At 45.1% G+C, this 14,462-nt stretch overlaps 1 protein-coding gene across 7 annotated transcripts in view; it reads left to right on the top strand.

Moving 5' to 3' along the window:
* LOC121286863 (phospholipid transfer protein) overlaps positions 1 to 14,462 on the top strand; it is a 230,480-nt gene that overhangs the window by 139,147 nt on the left and 76,871 nt on the right. The gene's annotated exons all lie outside the window — the stretch shown is intronic.

Raw genomic sequence — 14,462 nt, 5'->3', positions numbered from 1 at the left:
CAGTGTGAGGCACTGTATTTACACACTCACCATGCTGCAGATTGTCACTGTGAGGCACTGTGTTTACATACTCACCATGCTGTAGATTGTCAGTGTGAGGCACTGTGTTTACATACTCACCATGCTGTAGATTGTCAGTGTGAGGCACTGTGTTTACACACTCACCATGCTGTAGATTATCAGTGTGAGGCACTGTGTTTACACACTCACCATGCTGTAGATTATCAGTGTGAGGTACTATGTTTACACACTTAGCATGCTGTAGATTTTCAGTGTGAGGCACTGTGTTTACACACTCACCATGCTGTAGATTGTCAGTGTGAGGCACTGTGTTTACACACTCACCATGCTGCAGATTATCAGTGTGAGGCACTGTGTTTACACACTCACCATGCTGTAGATTGTCAGTGTGAGGCACTATGTTTACACACTCACCATGCTGTAGATTATCAATGTGAGGCACTGTGTCTACAGAGTCATCATGCTTTCGATTATCAGTGTGAGGCACTGTGTTTAAACACTCACCATGCTGTAGATTGTCAGTGTGAGCTACTATGTTTACACACTTAGCATGCTGCAGATTGTCACTGTGAGGCACTGCGTTTACACACTCACCATGCTGCAGATTATCAGCGTGAGGCACTGTGTTTACACACTCACCATGCTGTAGATTATCAGTGTGAGGCACTGTGTTTACACATTCAATATGCTGTAGATTGTCAGTGTGAGGCACTGTGTTTACACTCACCATGTTGTAGATTGTCAGTGTGAGGAACTGTGTTTACACACTCACCATGCTGTAAATTATCAGTGCGAGGCACTGTCTTTACACACTCACCATGCTGCAGATTATCAGTGTGAGGCAGTGTTTACACACTCACCATGCTGCAGATTGTCAGTGTGAGGCACTGTGTTTACACACTCATCATGCAGCAGATTGTCAGTGTGAGGCACTGAGTTTACACACTCACCATGCTGCAGATTGTCAGTGTGAGGCACTGTGTTTACACACTCACCATGCTGTAGGTTATCTGTGTGAAGCACTGTGTTTACACACTCACCATGCTGAAGATTATCAGTGTGAGGCACTGTGTTTACACACTCACCATGCTGTAAATTATCAGTGCAAGGCACTGTCTTTACACACTCACCATGCTGCAGATTATCAGTGTGAGGCAGTGTTTACACACTCACCATGCTGCAGATTGTCAGTGTGAGGCACTGTGTTTACACACTCACCATGCTGCAGATTGTCAGTGTGAGGCACTGAGTTTACACACTCACCATGCTGCAGATTGTCAGTGTGAGGCACTGTGTTTACACACTCACCATGCTGCAGATTATCAGCGTGAGGTACTGTGTTTACATACTCACCATGCTGTAGATTGTCAGTGTGAGGCACTGTGTTTACACAATCACCATGCTGTAGATTATCAGTGTGAGGCACTGTGTTTACACATTCAACATGCTGTAGATTGTCAGTGTGAGACACTGTCTTTACACACTCACCATACTGCAGATAATCAGTGTGAGGCACTGTGTTTACACACTCACCATGCTGCAGATTATCAGTGTGAGGCACTGTATTTACACTCACCATGTTGTTGATTGTCAGTGTGAGGAACTGTGTTTACACACTCACCATGCTGCAGATTATCAGTGTGAGGCACTGTATTTACACACTCACCATGCTGTAAATTATCAGTGCGAGGCACTGTCTTTACACACTCATCATGCAGCAGATTATCAGTGTGAGGCAGTGTTTACACACTCACCATGCTGCAGATTGTCAGTGTGAGGCACTGTGTTTACACACTCATCATGCTGCAGATTATCAGCGTGAGGCACTGTGTTTACACACTCACCATGCTGTAGATTATCAGTGTGAGGTACTATGTTTACACACATAGCATGCTGTAGATTTTCAGTGTGAGGCACTGTGTTTACACACTCACCATGCTGTAGCTTGTCAGTGTGAGGCACTGTGTTTACACACTCACCATGCTGTAGATTGTCAGTGTGAGGCACTATGTTTACACACTCACCATGCTGTAGATTGTCAGTGTGAGGCACTGTGTTTACACACTCACCATGCTGTAGATTATCAGCGTGAGGCACTGTGTTTACACACTCACTATGCTGTAGATTATCAGTGTGAGGCACTGTGTTTACACATTCAATAGGCTGTAGATTGTCAGTGTGAGGCACTGTGTTTACACTCACCATGTTGTAGATTGTCAGTGTGAGGAACTGTGTTAACACACTCACCATGCTGTAAATTATCAGTGCGAGGCTCTGTCTTTACACACTCATCATGCTGCAGATTATCAGTGTGAGGCAGTGTTTACACACTCACCATGCTGCAGATTGTCAGTGTGAGGCACTGTGTTTACACACTCATCATGCAGCAGATTGTCAGTGTGAGGCATTGAGTTTACACACTCACCATGCTGCAGATTGTCAGTGTGAGGCACTGTGTTTACACACTCACCATGCTGTAGGTTATCTGTGTGAAGCACTGTGTTTACACACTCACCATGCTGAAGATTATCAGTGTGAGGCACTGTGTTTACACACTCACCATGCTGTAAATTATCAGTGCGAGGCACTGTCTTTACACACTCACCATGCTGCAGATTATCAGTGTGAGGCAGTGTTTACACACTCACCATGCTGCAGATTGTCAGTGTGAGGCACTGTGTTTACACACTCACCATGCTGCAGATTGTCAGTGTGAGGCACTGAGTTTACACAATCACCATGCTGCAGATTGTCAGTGTGAGGCACTGTGTTTATACACTCACCATGCTGTAGATTGTCAGTGTGAGGTATTATGTTTACACACTTAGCATGCTGTAGACTATCACTGTGAGGCACTGTGTTTACACACTCACCATGCTGCAGATTATCAGCGTGAGGCACTGTGTTTACACACTCACCATGCTGTAGATTATCAGTGTGAGGCACTGTGTTTACACATTCAACATGCTGTAGATTGTCAGTGTGAGACACTGTCTTTACACACTCACCATACTGCAGATAATCAGTGTGAGGCACTGTGTTTACACACTCACCATGCTGCAGATTATCAGTGTGAGGCACTGTATTTACACTCACCATGTTGTTGATTGTCAGTGTGAGGAACTGTGTTTACACACTCACCATGCTGCAGATTATCAGTGTGAGGCACTGTATTTACACACTCACCATGCTGTAAATTATCAGTGCGAGGCACTGTCTTTACACACTCATCATGCAGCAGATTATCAGTGTGAGGCAGTGTTTACACACTCACCATGCTGCAGATTGTCAGTGTGAGGCACTGTGTTTACACACTCATCATGCTGCAGATTATCAGCGTGAGGCACTGTGTTTACACACTCACCATGCTGTAGATTATCAGTGTGAGGTACTATGTTTACACACATAGCATGCTGTAGATTTTCAGTGTGAGGCACTGTGTTTACACACTCACCATGCTGTAGCTTGTCAGTGTGAGGCACTGTGTTTACACACTCACCATGCTGTAGATTGTCAGTGTGAGGCACTATGTTTACACACTCACCATGCTGTAGATTGTCAGTGTGAGGCACTGTGTTTACACACTCACCATGCTGTAGATTATCAGCGTGAGGCACTGTGTTTACACACTCACTATGCTGTAGATTATCAGTGTGAGGCACTGTGTTTACACATTCAATAGGCTGTAGATTGTCAGTGTGAGGCACTGTGTTTACACTCACCATGTTGTAGATTGTCAGTGTGAGGAACTGTGTTAACACACTCACCATGCTGTAAATTATCAGTGCGAGGCTCTGTCTTTACACACTCATCATGCTGCAGATTATCAGTGTGAGGCAGTGTTTACACACTCACCATGCTGCAGATTGTCAGTGTGAGGCACTGTGTTTACACACTCATCATGCAGCAGATTGTCAGTGTGAGGCATTGAGTTTACACACTCACCATGCTGCAGATTGTCAGTGTGAGGCACTGTGTTTACACACTCACCATGCTGTAGGTTATCTGTGTGAAGCACTGTGTTTACACACTCACCATGCTGAAGATTATCAGTGTGAGGCACTGTGTTTACACACTCACCATGCTGTAAATTATCAGTGCGAGGCACTGTCTTTACACACTCACCATGCTGCAGATTATCAGTGTGAGGCAGTGTTTACACACTCACCATGCTGCAGATTGTCAGTGTGAGGCACTGTGTTTACACACTCACCATGCTGCAGATTGTCAGTGTGAGGCACTGAGTTTACACAATCACCATGCTGCAGATTGTCAGTGTGAGGCACTGTGTTTATACACTCACCATGCTGTAGATTGTCAGTGTGAGGTATTATGTTTACACACTTAGCATGCTGTAGACTATCACTGTGAGGCACTGTGTTTACACACTCACCATGCTGCAGATTATCAGCGTGAGGCACTGTGTTTACACACTCACCATGCTGTAGATTGTCAGTGTGAGGCACTGTGTTTACACAATCACCATGCTGTAGATTATCAGTGTGAGGCACTGTGTTTACACATTCAATATGCTGTAGATTGTCAGTGTGAGACACTGTCTTTACACACTCACCATACTGCAGATAATCAGTCTGAGGCACTGTATTTACACTCACCATGTTGTAGATTGTCAGTGTGAGGAACTGTGTTTACACACTCACCATGCTGCAGATTATCAGTGTGAGGCACTGTATTTACACACTCACCATGCTGTAAATTATCAGTGCGAGGCACTGTCTTTACACACTCATCATGCTGCAGATTATCAGTGTGAGGCAGTGTTTACACACTCACCATGCTGCAGATTGTCAGTGTGAGGCACTGTGTTTACACACTCATCATGCAGCAGATTGTCAGTGTGAGGCACTGTGTTTGCACACTCACCATGCTGCAGATTGTCAGTGTGAGGCACTGTGTTTACACACTCACCATGCTGCAGATTATCAGTGTGAGGCACTGTGTTTACACACTCACCATGCTTTAGGTTATCTGTGTGAAGCACTGTGTTTACACACTCACCATGCTGAAGATTATCAGTGTGAGGCACTGTATTTACACACTCACCATGCTGTAAATTATCAGTGCGAGGCACTGTCTTTACACACTCACCATGCTGCAGATTATCAGTGTGAGGCAGTGTTTACACACTCACCATGCTGCAGATTGTCAGTGTGAGGCACTGTGTTTACACACTCACCATGCTGCAGATTGTCAGTGTGAGGCACTGAGTTTACACACTCACCATGCTGCAGATTGTCAGTGTGAGGCAATGTGTTTACACACTCACCATGCTGCAGATTATCAGTGTGAGGCACTGTGTTTACACACTCACCATGCTGTAGATTGTCAGTGTGAGGCACTATGTTTACACACTCACCATGCTGTAGATTGTCAGTGTGAGGCACTGTGTTTACACACTCACCATGCTGTAGATTATCAGTGTGAGGCACTGTGTCTACACAGTCATCATGCTTTCGATTATCAGTGTGAGGCACTGTGTTTACACACTCACCATGCTGTAGATTGTCAGTGTGAGGTACTATGTTTACACACTTAGCATGCTGTAGATTGTCACTGTGAGGCACTGTGTTTACACACTCACCATGCTGTAGATTGTCAGTGTGAGGCACTGTGTTTACACACTCACCATGCTGCAGATTATCAGTGTGAGGCACTGTGTTTACACACTCACCATGCTGTAGATTGTCAGTGTGAGGCACTATGTTTACACACTCACCATGCTGTAGATTGTCAGTGTGAGGCACTGTGTTTACACACTCACCATGCTGTAGATTATCAGCGTGAGGCACTGTGTTTACACACTCACCATGCTGTAGATTATCAGTGTGAGGCACTGTGTTTACACATTCAATATGCTGTAGATTGTCAGTGTGAGGCACTGTGTTTACACTCACCATGTTGTAGATTGTCAGTGTGAGGAACTGTGTTTACACACTCACCATGCTGTAAATTATCAGTGCGAGGCTCTGTCTTTACACACTCATCATGCTGCAGATTATCAGTGTGAGGCAGTGTTTACACACTCACCATGCTGCAGATTGTCAGTGTGAGGCACTGTGTTTACACACTCATCATGCAGCAGATTGTCAGTGTGAGGCACTGAGTTTACACACTCACCATGCTGCAGATTGTCAGTGTGAGGCACTGTGTTTACACACTCACCATGCTGCAGATTATCAGTGTGAGGCACTGTGTTTACACACTCACCATGCTGTAGGTTATCTGTGTGAAGCACTGTCTTTACACACTCACCATGCTGAAGATTATCAGTGTGAGGCACTGTGTTTACACACTCACCATGCTGTAAATTATCAGTGCGAGGCACTGTGTTTACACACTCACCATGCTGCAGATTATCAGTGTGAGGCAGTGTTTACACACTCACCATGCTGCAGATTGTCAGTGTGAGGCACTGTGTTTACACACTCACCATGCTGCAGATTGTCAGTGTGAGGCACTGAGTTTACACACTCACCATGCTGCAGATTGTCAGTGTGAGGCACTGTGTTTACACACTCACCATGCTGTAGATTGTCAGTGTGAGGTATTATGTTTACACACTTAGCATGCTGTAGACTATCACTGTGAGGCACTGTGTTTACACACTCACCATGCTGCAGATTATCAGCGTGAGGCACTGTGTTTACACACTCACCATGCTGTAGATTGTCAGTGTGAGGCACTGTGTTTACACAATCACCATGCTGTAGATTATCAGTGTGAGGCACTGTGTTTACACATTCAATATGCTGTAGATTGTCAGTGTGAGACACTGTCTTTACACACTCAGCATGCTGCAGATAATCAGTGTGAGGCACTGTGTTTACACACTCACCATGCTGCAGATTGTCAGTGTGAGGCACTGTGTTTACACACACCATGTTGTAGATTGTCAGTGTGAGGAACTGTGTTTACACACTCACCATGCTGCAGATTATCAGTGCGAGGCACTGTATTTACACACTCACCATGCTGTAGATTTTCAGTGTGAGGCACTGTGTTTACACACTCACCATACTGTAGATTATCAGTGTGAGGCACTGTGTTTACACACTCACCATGCTGTAGATTATCAGTGTGAGGTACTATGTTTACACACTTGGCATGCTGTAGATTTTCAGTGTGAGGCACTGTGTTTACACACTCACCATGCTGTAAATTATCAGTGCGAGGCACTGTCTTTACACACTCACCATGCTGCAGATTATCAGTGTGAGGCAGTGTTTACACACTCACCATGCTGCAGATTGTCAGTGTGAGGCACTGTGTTTACACACTCACCATGCTGCAGACTGTCAGTGTGAGGTACTGAGTTTACACAATCACCATGCTGCAGATTGTCAGTGTGAGGCACTGTGTTTATACACTCACCATGCTGTAGATTGTCAGTGTGAGGTATTATGTTTACACACTTAGCATGCTGTAGACTATCACTGTGAGGCACTGTGTTTACACACTCACCATGCTGCAGATTATCAGCGTGAGGCACTGTGTTTACACACTCACCATGCTGTAGATTGTCAGTGTGAGGCACTGTGTTTACACATTCAATATGCTGTAGATTGTCAGTGTGAGACACTGTCTTTACACACTCACCATACTGCAGATAATCAGTCTGAGGCACTGTATTTACACTCACCATGTTGTAGATTGTCAGTGTGAGGAACTGTGTTTACACACTCACCATGCTGCAGATTATCAGTGTGAGGCACTGTATTTACACACTCACCATGCTGTAAATTATCAGTGCGAGGCACTGTCTTTACACACTCATCATGCTGCAGATTATCAGTGTGAGGCAGTGTTTACACACTCACCATGCTGCAGATTATCAGTGTGAGGCAGTGTTTACACACTCACCATGCTGCAGATTGTCAGTGTGAGGCACTGTGTTTACACACTCACCATGCTGCAGACTGTCAGTGTGAGGCACTGAGTTTACACAATCACCATGCTGCAGATTGTCAGTGTGAGGCACTGTGTTTATACACTCACCATGCTGTAGATTGTCAGTGTGAGGTATTATGTTTACACACTTAGCATGCTGTAGACTATCACTGTGAGGCACTGTGTTTACACACTCACCATGCTGCAGATTATCAGCGTGAGGCACTGTGTTTACACACTCACCATGCTGTAGATTGTCAGTGTGAGGCACTGTGTTTACACATTCAATATGCTGTAGATTGTCAGTGTGAGACACTCTCTTTACACACTCACCATACTGCAGATAATCAGTCTGAGGCACTGTATTTACACTCACCATGTTGTAGATTGTCAGTGTGAGGAACTGTGTTTACACACTCACCATGCTGCAGATTATCAGTGTGAGGCACTGTATTTACACACTCACCATGCTGTAAATTATCAGTGCGAGGCACTGTCTTTACACACTCATCATGCTGCAGATTATCAGTGTGAGGCAGTGTTTACACACTCACCATGCTGCAGATTGTCAGTGTGAGGCACTGTGTTTACACACTCATCATGCAGCAGATTGTCAGTGTGAGGCACTGTGTTTACACACTCACCATGCTGCAGATTGTCAGTGTGAGGCACTGTGTTTACACACTCACCATGCTGCAGATTATCAGTGTGAGGCACTGTGTTTACACACTCACCATGCTGTAGGTTATCTGTGTGAAGCACTGTGTTTACACACTCACCATGCTGAAGATTATCAGTGTGAGGCACTGTGTTTACACACTCACTATGCTGTAAATTATCAGTGCGAGGCACTGTCTTTACACACTCACCATGCTGCAGATTATCAGTGTGAGGCAGTGTTTACACACTCACCATGCTGCAGATTGTCAGTGTGAGGCACTGTGTTTACACACTCACCATGCTGCAGATTGTCAGTGTGAGGCACTGTGTTTACACACTCACCATGCTGTAGATTGTCAGTGTGAGGTACTATGTTTACACACTTAGCATGCTGTAGATTATCACTGTGAGGCACTGTGTTTACACACTCACCATGCTGCAGATTATCAGCGTGAGGCACTGTGTTTACACACTCACCATGCTGTAGATTGTCAGTGTGAGGCACTGTGTTTACACAATCACCATGCTGTAGATTGTCAGTGTGAGACACTGTCTTTACACACTCACCATACTGCAGATAATCAGTGTGAGGCACTGTGTTTACACACTCACCATGCTGCAGATTATCAGTGTGAGGCACTGTGTTTACGCTCACCATGTTGTAGATTGTCAGTGTTGGAACTGTGTTTACACACTCACCATGCTGCAGATTATCAGTGTGAGGCACTGTATTTACACACTCACCATGCTGTAAATTATCAGTGCAAGGCACTGTCTTTACACACTCACCATGCTGCAGATTATCAGTGTGAGGCAGTGTTTACACACTCACCATGCTGCAGATTGTCAGTGTGAGGCACTGTGTTTACACACTCACCATGCTGCAGATTGTCAGTGTGAGGCACTGAGTTTACACACTCACCATGCTGCAGATTGTCAGTGTGAGGAACTGTGTTTACACACTCACCATGCTGTAAATTATCAGTGCGAGGCTCTGTCTTTACACACTCATCATGCTGCAGATTATCAGTGTGAGGCAGTGTTTACACACTCACCATGCTGCAGATTGTCAGTGTGAGGCACTGTGTTTACACACTCATCATGCAGCAGATTGTCAGTGTGAGGCACTGAGTTTACACACTCACCATGCTGCAGATTGTCAGTGTGAGGCACTGTGTTTACACACTCACCATGCTGCAGATTATCAGTGTGAGGCACTGTGTTTACACTCTCACCATGCTGTAGGTTATCTGTGTGAAGCACTGCGGTTACACACTCACCATGCTGAAGATTATCAGTGTGAGGCACTGTGTTTACACACTCACCATGCTGTAAATTATCAGTGCGAGGCACTGTCTTTACCCACTCACCATGCTGTAGACTATCACTGTGAGGCACTGTGTTTACACACTCACCATGCTGCAGATTATCAGCGTGAGGCACTGTGTTTACACACTCACCATGCTGTAGATTGTCAGTGTGAGGCACTGTGTTTACACAATCACCATGCTGTAGATTATCAGTGTGAGGCACTGTGTTTACACATTCAATATGCTGTAGATTGTCAGTGTGAGACACTGTCTTTACACACTCAGCATGCTGCAGATAATCAGTGTGAGGCACTGTGTTTACACACTCACCATGCTGCAGATTGTCAGTGTGAGGCACTGTGTTTACACACACCATGTTGTAGATTGTCAGTGTGAGCAACTGTGTTTACACACTCACCATGCTGCAGATTATCAGTGCGAGGCACTGTATTTACACACTCACCATGCTGTAAATTATCAGTGCGAGGCACTGTATTTACACACTCACCATGCTGCAGATTGTCACTGTGAGGCACTTTGTTTACATACTCACCATGCTGTAGATTGTCAGTGTGAGGCACTGTGTTTACATACTCACCATGCTGTAGATTGTCAGTGTGAGGCACTGTGTTTACACACTCACCATGCTGTAGATTATCAGTGTGAGGCACTGTGTTTACACACTCACCATGCTGTAGATTATCAGTGTGAGGTATTTTGTTTACACACTTAGCATGCTGTAGATTTTCAGTGTGAGGCACTGTGTTTACACACTCACCATGCTGTAGATTGTCAGTGTGAGGCACTGTGTTTACACACTCACCATGCTGCAGATTATCAGTGTGAGGCACTGTGTTTACACACTCACCATGCGGTAGATTGTCAGTGTGAGCTACTATGTTTACACACTTAGCATGCTGCAGATTGTCACTGTGAGGCACTGTGTTTACACACTCACCATGCTGTAGATTATCAGTGTGAGGCACTGTGTTTACACATTTAATATGCTGTAGATTGTCAGTGTGAGGCACTGTGTTTACACTCACCATGTTGTAGATTGTCAGTGTGAGGAACTGTGTTTACACACTCACCATGCTGTGAATTATCAGTGCGAGGCACTGTCTTTACACACTCACCATGCTGCAGATTATCAGTGTGAGGCAGTGTTTACACACTCACCATGCTGCAGATTGTCAGTGTGAGGCACTGTGTTTACACACTCATCATGCAGCAGATTGTCAGTGTGAGGCACTGAGTTTACACACTCACCATGCTGCAGATTGTCAGTGTGAGGCACTGTGTTTACACACTCACCATGCTGCAGATTATCAGTGTGAGGCACTGTGTTTACACACTCACCATGCTGTAGGTTATCTGTGTGAAGCACTGTGTTTACACACTCACCATGCTGAAGATTATCAGTGTGAGGCACTGTCTTTACACACTCACCATGCTGTAAATTATCAGTGCTAGGCACTGTCTTTACACACTCACCATGCTGCAGATTATCAGTGTGAGGCAGTGTTTACACACTCACCATGCTGCAGATTGTCAGTGTGAGGCACTGTGTCTACACACTCACCATGCTGTAGATTGTCAGTGTGAGGTATTATGTTTACACACTTAGCATGCTGTAGACTATCACTGTGAGGCACTGTGTTTACACACTCACCATGCTGCAGATTATCAGCCTGAGGCACTGTGTTTACACACTCACCATGCTGTAGATTGTCAGTGTGAGGCACTGTGTTTACACAATCACCATGCTGTAGATTATCAGTGTGAGGCACTGTGTTTACACATTCAATATGCTGTAGATTGTCAGTGTGAGACACTGTCTTTACACACTCAGCATGCTGCAGATAATCAGTGTGAGGCACTGTGTTTACACACTCACCATGCTGCAGATTGTCAGTGTGAGGCACTGTGTTTACACACACCATGTTGTAGATTGTCAGTGTGAGGAACTGTGTTTACACACTCACCATGCTGCAGATTATCAGTGCGAGGCACTGTTTTACACACTCACCATGCTGTAAATTATCAGTGCGAGGCACTGTATTTACACACTCACCATGCTGCAGATTGTCACTGTGAGGCACTGTGTTTACACACTTAGCATGCTTTAGATTTTCAGTGTGAGGCACTGTGTTTACACACTCACCATGCTGTAGATTGTCAGTGTGAGGCACTGTGTTTACACACTCACCATGCTGCAGATTATCAGTGTGAGGCACTGTGTTTACACACTCACCATGCGGTAGATTGTCAGTGTGAGCTACTATTTTTACACACTTAGCATGCTGCAGATTGTCACTGTGAGGCACTGTGTTTACACACTCACCATGCTGTAGATTATCAGTGTGAGGCACTGTGTTTACACATTTAATATGCTGTAGATTGTCAGTGTGAGGCACTGTGTTTACACTCACCATGTTGTAGATTGTCAGTGTGAGGAACTGTGTTTACACACTCACCATGCTGTGAATTATCATTGCGAGGCACTTTCTTTACACACTCACCATGCTGCAGATTATCAGTGTGAGGCAGTGTTTACACACTCACCATGCTGCAGATTGTCAGTGTGAGGCACTGTGTTTACACACTCATCATGCAGCAGATTGTCAGTGTGAGGCACTGAGTTTACACACTCACCATGCTGCAGATTGTCAGTGTGAGGCACTGTGTTTACACACTCACCATGCTGCAGATTATCAGTGTGAGGCACTGTGTTTACACACTCACCATGCTGTAGGTTATCTGTGTGAAGCACTGTGTTTACACACTCACCATGCTGAAGATTATCAGTGTGAGGCACTGTGTTTACACACTCACCATGCTGTAAATTATCAGTGCTAGGCACTGTCTTTACACACTCACCATGCTGCAGATTATCAGTGTGAGGCAGTGTTTACACACTCACCATGCTGCAGATTGTCAGTGTGAGGCACTGTGTCTACACAGTCATCATGCTTTCGATTATCAGTGTGAGGCACAGTGTTTACACACTCACCATGCTGTAGATTGTCAGTGTGAGCTACTATGTTTACACACTTAGCATGCTGCAGATTGTCACTGTGAGGCACTGTGTTTACACACTCACCATGCTGTAGATTGTCAGTGTGAGGCACTGTGTTTACACACTCACCATGCTGCAGATTATCAGTGTGAGGCACTGTGTTTACACACTCACCATGCTGTAGATTGTCAGTGTGAGGCACTATGTTTACACACACACCATGCTGTAGATTGTCAGTGTGAGGCACTGTGTTTACACACTCACCATGCTGTAGATTATCAGCGTGAGGCACTGTGTTTACACACTCACCATGCTGTAGATTATCAGTGTGAGGCACTGTGTTTACACATTCAATATGCTGTAGATTGTCAGTGTGAGGCACTGTGTTTACACTCACCATGTTGTAGATTGTCAGTGTGAGGAACTGTGTTTCCACACTCACGATGCTGCAAATTATCAGTGCGAGGCTCTGTCTTTACACACTCATCAGGCTGCAGATTATCAGTGTGAGCCAGTGTTTACACACTCACCATGCTGCAGATTGTCAGTGTGAGGCACTGAGTTTACACACTCACCATGCTGCAGATTGTCAGTGTGAGGCACTGTGTTTACACACTCACCATGCTGCACATTATCAGTGTGAGGCACTGTGTTTACACACTCACCATGCTGTAGGTTATCTGTGTGAAGCACTGTGTTTACACACTCACCATGCTGAAGATTATCAGTCTGAGGCACTGTGTTTACACACTCACCATGCTGTAAATTATCAGTGCGAGGCACTGTCTTTACACACTCACCATGCTGCAGATTATCAGTGTGAGGCAGTGTTTACACACTCACCATGCTGCAGATTGTCAGTGTGAGGCACTGTGTTTACACACTCACCATACTGTAGATTAACAGTGTGAGGCACCGTGTTTACACACTCACCATGCTGTAGATTGTCAGTGTGAGGTACTATGTTTACACACTTAGCATGCTGTAGATTATCACTGTGAGGCACTGTGTTTACACACTCACCATGCTGCAGATTATCAGCGTGAGGCACTGTGTTTACACACTCACCATGCTGTAGATTGTCAGTGTGAGGCACTGTGTTTACACAATCACCATGCTGTAGATTATCAGTGTGAGGCACTGTGTTTACACATTCAATATGCTGTAGATTGTCAGTGTGAGACACTGTCTTTACACACTCACCATACTGCAGATAATCAGTGTGAGGCACTGTGTTTACACTCACCATGTTGTAGATTGTCAGTGTGAGGAACTGTGTTTACACACTCACCATGCTGCAGATTATCAGTGTGAGGCACTGTATTTACACACTCACCATGCTGTAAATTATCAGTGCGAGGCACTGTCTTTACACACTCACCATGCTGCAGATTATCAGTGTGAGGCAGTGTTTACACACTCACCATGCTGCAGATTGTCAGTGTGAGGCACTGTGTTTACACACTCACCATGCTGCAGATTGTCAGTGTGAGGCACTGAGTTTACACACTCACCATGCTGCAGATTGTCAGTGTGAGGCACTG

Source organism: Carcharodon carcharias, chromosome 14 (genome assembly GCF_017639515.1).
Source record: "Carcharodon carcharias isolate sCarCar2 chromosome 14, sCarCar2.pri, whole genome shotgun sequence".
Classification (NCBI taxonomy): domain Eukaryota; kingdom Metazoa; phylum Chordata; class Chondrichthyes; order Lamniformes; family Lamnidae; genus Carcharodon; species Carcharodon carcharias.
The sequence above is the reverse complement of the archived record's forward strand: the minus strand, read 5'-3'. Positions and strand labels throughout refer to the sequence as shown.